This window comes from Medicago sativa, chromosome 8 (assembly GCF_051527215.1).
Source record: "Medicago sativa cultivar Bolivia chromosome 8, Bolivia_mono, whole genome shotgun sequence".
NCBI classification, from domain to species: domain Eukaryota; kingdom Viridiplantae; phylum Streptophyta; class Magnoliopsida; order Fabales; family Fabaceae; genus Medicago; species Medicago sativa.
Window position 1 is genome coordinate 49,864,777 of NC_140756.1, and position 8,700 is coordinate 49,873,476.

An 8,700-nucleotide genomic window follows, 5' to 3' on the forward strand; every position below is an offset into this window, starting at 1 on the left:
CTCCCTTGTGCGTAAATACTTAAATGCCCTTCGCCTTAGTCGCGTTTACCGACACCGATACATAAGTCCATGCTTGACCGATATCACACAATAATATCTTCCGTCGTACTTAACATTTTTCATCATACACGCTTTCCATGAACATCATTCCTCTGATACATTTAACAGTAAAATTTCCATTAGTCGACGAGCGGTGTAACACCCCGTTTTTCCCAACATAAAAATTTCTTTTAAATCGAGTATTTTAAATCATAACGGAATGTCACATACTTCTTGAAAGTCATAAAATGGATAATAAGAATTTTCTCTCAAAATTTAACATCAAAAATCTAAAATCATGCGGCGGAAAATAGTTCAACATACTAAAAGTCTTGGCACGCAGGCCTCATAAAATTCTCATAAAATCTTAGTTCATTATTTATTCATAAGGTTCATAAAAGACACGTAAGGAATAGAAGTAAAAGCAATGCCCCTATCCCGTTACGTATCGAGCACCTAGGCACGAACCACGGCTAATCCCGGTTACCCGCGCGTTACCAACGTAAGGGCAACATTACAACGAAGGGGTGAGATTTCGCGGTCAATAAATTAAGCATATAATTCATCAAATGCATTTAACAACATAAAACATTATTAACATATCAAACATTTATCACTTAGCATATTTTCATTTCATAATCAAATACCATCACTAAATTTCATCATTAAATCATAATCAACTTAACACTTGACTCGACAACACGACTCAACCGGACAATGCAACTCTTATCAACTTAACAACTTAAACCATCGTGAAACTTCTTGATATGCAAATGCATGTGGTACCATTCAACAACATAAATGAGCGTAATTAGGCTCTTCAACATGTGAGCATAAAGCTGCCGGGCTTAAAGTCCCCAACGTAGTTTAAGCATAAAGCCGCCGGCTTAAAGCCCCCAATGTAGTTTGAGCACAAGGTCATCGGGCCTAAAGCCCCCAACTTTAATGAGTATGCAATGGACTCAATCTTCCTACAACTTAGACAACAACGTGAACATCTTATACAACTCATAATCATGGAAAACTTCTTAAATTCTTGCAACTTAGACCGACACATGCAACTTCAAGACATTAACAATCAACAACAACAACCAACAACAATTACAAGATATAACAAAGTGTTTAAATAACATACCAACATTAAAGGGAATGAATCATAACAACTTATCATCATAAAGCATCATAAATAATTCTTATACATCATCACTACTAATCTCGGTCACCTAAACGGACTTCGGAACTTCGAAAGTATCCTAAACAACCCTCATTATTACTTCTAAGATCAACTCATGACTACACGTGCGAAATGATCGCATCGGATAATTTTGGGCAACTAACGGCCTAATTCGCGGTGGCGAGTAACTTTGCTCGCAACGGCGAACAAAGCGTGCATTCGGAATTCCTAAAGTCCTGCTCGCAATGGCGAGCTATCCCGCTCGCAAGGCGGGCTCTGGTTCCTAGCTCGCATTGCGAGTGTTCCCGCTCGCAGTTGCGAGCGATGAATGTCAAGACGGCCGTAAACCTAAAAATTACAACTTTTCACCTATCTTCATGATTCTTTCATCGAATAGCATCTAATTATCACCCTAGGCAATATCTAAGGTCCGTACACTAATTTTGCATCAATCTAACATCTTTTCATGGTTCAATCATCAAAATCGGTCTTAAACCTAATTCCCAATTCTCACCAAAACTCAACCTAATCATGCTAAATTCATTCTACAGTAATTATACCCTTAATAATATTGAAAGTTAGTCTCACCTTTACTCGGTAATTGCGGAATCGCAGCCCTCTCTCTCTTGTTCTTCTCTTCCGACTTCTCTCCCTTTTTCTTCAAAAACGTACGTACCGTGTTACTAACTTATGTCGCCCTATTTATCTTTTCATATTACTCTTCTCACTATTAAATTACTCATCTCACAACACGGTCCCACTTTTAATATTTTTATTTTATTTCTCATATCTTATTTTATTTAATGATAAAATAAGTCACACCAACATAGCAACTTCTCAAAATCATATAACCCACATAATTTATTTATAAATCGTATAAACCACTCAACTTCATGAATCATAAAATTCACACATATCAATCATGTAAATCACTTAAATTATAAATCATATAAGAATATAAATATATTCTAAACTTCATTGAATTAATTAAATAATTAAGACGGGCGTTACAACTCTCCCCAACTTATAGAATTTTCGTCCTCGAAAATTTACCTCAAGCAAACAACTCGGGATAAGACTCCATCATCTTACTCTCTAGCTCCCACGTCAAGCTTTCACCGCCGTTCCACTCCAAACAACTCTCACTAGAGGTATCTCTTTGCCTCTCAACGTCTTCACCTTGCGATCATCAATCCTCAAAGGTAAAGTCTACACCGTAAGGTTGTCTCTAAGTTGCACATCATCACTCGAATCACATGGGACGGGTCGGGAACATACTTCCTCACTGCGACACATGAAACACATCATGTAAATTCCATAAATGTGGTGGTAAACCCACTCGGTACGTCACCGTTGCGACTCTTTCCGATATCCGGTATGGACCAATAAACTTCGGAGTCAACTTCTTTGACTTCAATGCACGACCAACACCGGTCGTTGGAGTAACTCTCAAGAACACATGGTCTCCCTCTTGAAACTCAAGGTCTTTCCTATGCTTATCATGGTAACTCTTTTGTCGACTCGCGACGCTTTCATCTTTTCTTGAATCATTTTCACCTTCTCGCAGTCTCGTTGAACAATTTCCGGTCCTAAAACCACGCTTTCACCTGTTTCAAACCAACACAACGGAGTCCTACACCTCCGACCATACAAAGCCTCAAAAGGCGCCATTCCAATACTCGAATGATAACCGTTATTATAAGTGAATTCTATCAACGGGAGATGACTATCCCAAGTTCCACCTTGCTCAAGTACACATACTCTCAACAAATCTTCGAGTGACTAAATCGTTCTTTCGACCGACCATCTGTTTGGGGATGATAAGCCGAACTCAATCTCAACTTAGAGCCTAAAGCTTCTTGCAAACTCTTCCAAAATCTCGAAGTAAATCTTGGATCTCTATCTAACACAATGCTTGAAGAAACACCATGCAACTTCACAATATGTCAAATATAAATTTCCGCCAACTAAGCTACAGAAAAACTAATATTGATCGGAATGAAGTGTGCCGACTTTGTCAATCTATCAACAATCACCCAAATAGCGTCATTCCCTTTAGGAGTATTTGGCAAACTCGTCACAAAATCCATGGATATACTATCCCATTCCATTCGGTACATCTAACGGTGTCATCAACCCAAAGAGTTTCGATGCTCTACCTTCGACTTCGACAAATCGTACAAGAGTACACAAATTGTGCTACATCACGTTTCAACTCCGTACCACCAAAACAACTTCTTCAAGTCATGATACATCTTTGTGGCTCCCGGTGAATACTTAAGCTACTCTTATGACTCTCTTCAAGAATCATCTTCTTTATCTCATCATCTTCCGGAATACAAATCCTACCTCGAAACCTCAACACACCTTGATCATCTACCTTGAAGTCACTATCTTCGGTTTGGTTACTAGCAACCAACAAGTCCACAAACTTAACATCGGCCTTCGCGCATCTTTAATATTTTTCAAGAAATCATTATCAATTTTCAACATTCCCGGCTTAACACTGCGAGATGACATTTCACAAACTAAACTCAAATCTCTAAAATGTTCAAGCAATTCAAACTCTTTCACCATCATAGCGGACATATGTAAAGTCTTCCTACTTAAGGCATCCGCAACAACATTAGCTTTACCCGGATGATAATTCAAACTAAAGTCATAATCTTTCAACAATTCGAGCCACCTTCGCCGTCTCATATTCAATTCTTTCTGATCAAACAAATACTTCAAGCTCTTATGATCACTAAACACCTCAAATCTCGGACCATACAAGTAATGTCTCCAAATCATAAGCACAAATACAACTCAGCCTAATTCAAGATCATGAGTAGGATAATTTCGTTCATGAATTCTCAACTGTCTAGATGCATAAGCAACCACTTTACCATCTTGCATAAGCACACCGCCTAAGCCCAACTTGGACGCATCACAATACACCACAAAAGGTTCATCGGGTTTCGGCAAAATCAAAACCGGAGCCGTCGTCAACCGCTTCTTCAATTCATTAAAATTGTTCTCACAATGAACATCCCACACAAAGGTCTTACCTTTACACGTTAACCGTGTTAACGAAGTGCTAACTTAGAAAATCCTTCTATAAATCTTCGTAGTAACCTCGCCAAACCCAAAAAGCTTCTAGTCTCTATAACCGACTTAGGAGTCTCCCATTGTGATACCGCTTCAACCTTAGATGGATCGACCGCAATACCACTACCCGAAATAACATGGCCAAGAAAACTTACTTCATTCAACCGTAATTCACACTTAGACAATTTAGCATACAACTTCTTCTCTTTCAGCACTTGCAATACAATCTTCAAATGCTCAAGATGTTCTTCTTCGTCTTAGAGTAAATCAAAATATCATCGATGACCACAACCACAAAGCGATCCAAAGATGCATGAAAAATGCGATTCATATACTCCATAAACACGCCAGCGCATTACTAACACCAAAAGGCATCACCTTATATTCATAATGTCCATATCGCATCCTAAAAGCCGTCTTCTCGCATATCTTCATCTTTTACCTTAATTTGGTGATAACCCGACCTCAAGTCAAACTTGTTGAACACACGTGCACCCACTAACCGATCCATCAAGTCATCAATTCTTGGAAGTGGATACCTATTCTTTATAGTTACCTTATTCAACTCGTCGATAGTCAATACATAACCTCATACTACCATCCTTCTTCTTAACCAACAAGATCGGCGCTCCCCAAGGTGAAACACTCGGTCTTATAAACTTCTTATCAAGTAAATCTTCCAATTGTTTCTTCAACTCGGCCAACTCGAAGCCGACATACGATAAGGTGTCATGGACACCGGCTTCGTTCCCGGAATCGAATCAATAGAAAATTCAACCTCTCTCTCTCGCGGAAGACACTTCCCGATGTGCCGGTAAGATCAAACAACAATCTCTTCGTAAAAACTTCGGAAAATCCTCACACAATTTGCAACTTATCATTCATCGCTTGATTCTCAATAGACAGTTACTCCATCAACTAAAACATCAAAATTCCATCACGTGCTAACTGCTTCACTCGCTTAGTAGACCAAACTCGCTCCACCTTCTTCTTCGGCAAAAGAGAAATACACCGACTTACTAAAACAATTAATATGAACATGGTTTTACTCCAATCAGTCCATACAAAGGGTTAAACAACAAACAACAAACAAGACAACTCAAATACAGTACAAAACCGTAAAACGACACATCGACTCATCTACTTGGCCGACGGACCGACCTGCTTCGATACCAATTGTAACACCCCGTTTTTCCCAACATAAAAATTTCATCATAAAATCGTAGTATTTTAAATCATAACGGAATATCACATACTTCTTGAAAATCATAAAATAAATAATAAGAATTATCTCTCAAAATTCAACATCAAAATCTAAAATCATGCAATGAAAATAGTTCAACATGCTAAAGTCTTGACACGCGTACCTCATCAAAAAAATCTCATAAAATCTTAGTTCATTATTTATTCATAAGGTTCATAAAAGACACATAAGGAATAGAAGTAAAAGAAATGCCCCCATCCCGTTACGTATCGAGCACCTAGACACGAACCACAGTTAATCCCGGTTACCTCGCGCGTTACCAACGTAAGGGCAACATTACAACAAGGGGTGAGATTTCACAATAATAAATTAAGCATATAATTCATCAAATGCATTTAACAACATAAAACATTATTAACATATCAAACATTTATCACTTAGCATATTTTCATTTCATAATCAAATACCATCACTAAATTTCATCATTAAATCATAATCAACTTAACACTTCGACTCGATAGCACGACTCAACTTGACAATGCAACTCTTATCAACTTAACAACTTAACCCATCGTGAAACTTCTTGATATGCAAATGCATGTGGTACCATTCAACAACATAAATGAGCGTAATTAGGCTCTTCAACATGTGAACATAAAGCTGCCGGGCTTAAAGCCCCCAACGTAGTTTGAGCATAAAGCCGCCGGCTTAAAGCCCCCAACGTAGTTTGAGCACAAAGCCGTCGGGCCTAATGCCCCCAACTTTAATGAGTTTGCAATGGACTCAATCTTCCTACAACTTAGACAACAACGTGAACATCTTATACAACTCATAATCATGGAAAACTTCTTAAATTCTTGCAACTTAGACCGACACATGCAACTTCAAGACATTAACAAATAACAACAACAACCACCAACAATTACAGCATATAACAAAGGTTTAAATAACATACCAACATTAAAGGGAATGAATCATAACAACTTATCATCATAAAGCATCATAAATAATTCTTATACCTCATCACTACTAATCTCGGTCACCTAAACGGACTTCGGAACTTCGAAAGTATCCTAAACAACCCTCATTATTACTTCTAAGATCAACTCATGACTACACGTGCGAAAGGATCGCATCGGACAATTTTGGCCAACTAACACTTAACTCGCAAGTGGCGACTAACTTTGCTCGCAACGGCAAACAAAGCGTGCATTCTCGAATTCCTAAAGTCCCGCTCGCAATGGCGAGCTATCCCGCTTCGCAATGGCGAGCTTACAGTTACTCGCAGCTTGCGAGTTGTATTGCTCGCAAAGGGCGAGCTCTCGTTTCCTAGCTCGGCAGCTGCGAGCGATGAATGTCGCACGGCCGAAACCTAAAAATTACAACTTTTCACCTATCTTCATGATTCTTTCATCCAAATAGCATCTAATTATCACCCTAGGCAATATCTAAGGTCTTTACACTAATTTTGCATCAATCTAACATCCTTTCATGGTTCAATCATCAAAATCGGTCTTAAACCTAATTCCCAATTCTCACCAAAACTCAACCTAATCATGCTAAATTCATTCTACAGAATTATACCCTTAATAATATTGAAAGTTAGTCTCACCCTTACTCGGTAATTGCGTAATCGCAGCCCTCTCTCTCTTCTTCTTCTCTTCTCGACTTTTCTCCCTTTCTCTTCAAAAACGTACGTACTTTGTTACAAACTTATGCATGCCCTATTTATCTTTTCATATTACTCTTCTCACTACTAAATTACTCATCTCACAACACAGTCCCACTTTTAATATTTTTATTTTATTTATCATATCTTATTTTATTTAATAATAAAATAAGTCACACCAACATAGCAACTTCTCAAAATCATATAACCCACATAATTTATTTATAAATCGTATAAACCACTCAACTTCATGAATCATAAAATTCACACATATCAATCATGTAAATCACTTAAATCATAAATCATATAAGAATATAAATATATTCTAAACTTCATTGAATTAATTAAATAATTAAGACGGGCGTTACAAGCGGGATGTTACAATAACCTTCCAAATACACAATTTAATTTCGTACATATTGGTTTGATATATCTTGTATCGGTTTTCTCTTTTGACAATAAGTTGAATGAGGTTTCTTTTCTCGCAATGGAGAGACAATAAGAATTGTTGTTACCAACAAATAGAATCAATCATGGACAATTAAAGAAGAGACTAAAAGAGAACATAGATATGAATGGATGTTGTGGTTGACTAATGAAAAGGAATTAATTTTTGATACATCTCTGTTTTATTACGTTAAGTTTAAAAATTAAACCACATTGACAAAGGAATGGTGAGTGATCTCTTCAGTTTGGAAAAATCACCAAAGTCTTAAGTTTGGTTGGAGACCGACTCATCTCTAGTTGGCCAGGCTTTTAAGAAATATTCTTTGATGATAGGTCACTTAAAGAATAGACGGGATAATTGCATCATTCGATTAGACAAATGAACATAATGATCACTCATATGTATAAAGGAAAACCATTGTGTTGACATAATGACTAATATAAGGCTCTCTTTGAACTTTTATATAATTTGGTTAGATTTTTCCTTGTTGATTAGAAAGCCTTTTGTGAGGAATCTTATGAGATTGACTAATTGTGGATTTTGTCTAGTTTGGGGAGGTTTTGGCCTAGTCCCTCCCTCCTTTTTTCTTGTTCTCTCTCTTATCTACGTTACATTTTGAGGTTGTAGCTCTTTACTACTCCTTTTTGGAAAGAAAAAAATGGGAAAAAAATGATTGAAAATTAAGGTAGTTCATACTCGTATAAAGTAGTTAATTGTTAAAAAAAAGAATTAACAAAGCGTAAACCGTTTTAAATTATAACGGAAGTGCTTGTCATTTTAATAACCAAATAAGGGAGATTAATGTTTTGTTAATAAAATAGAGAGGGTGGTTGTGTTACACAAGATGACCTTAAGGGAGGTTAGTGTAATTTCTCCATGAAATTTTTTTTTTGAAAGATTAATTTGCCCATGATAAAATCATTGAAATAGTTTTTATTAAATATTATAAAGTGGTCGGAAAAAAATGTTATAAATAATAATAAAGATCACGTTGATGATAAAAATCATGTTACGAGTGTAGTGTACGAATTGTACAACAATATTATTTAATGACTCATTGATAATTTATGCAATAT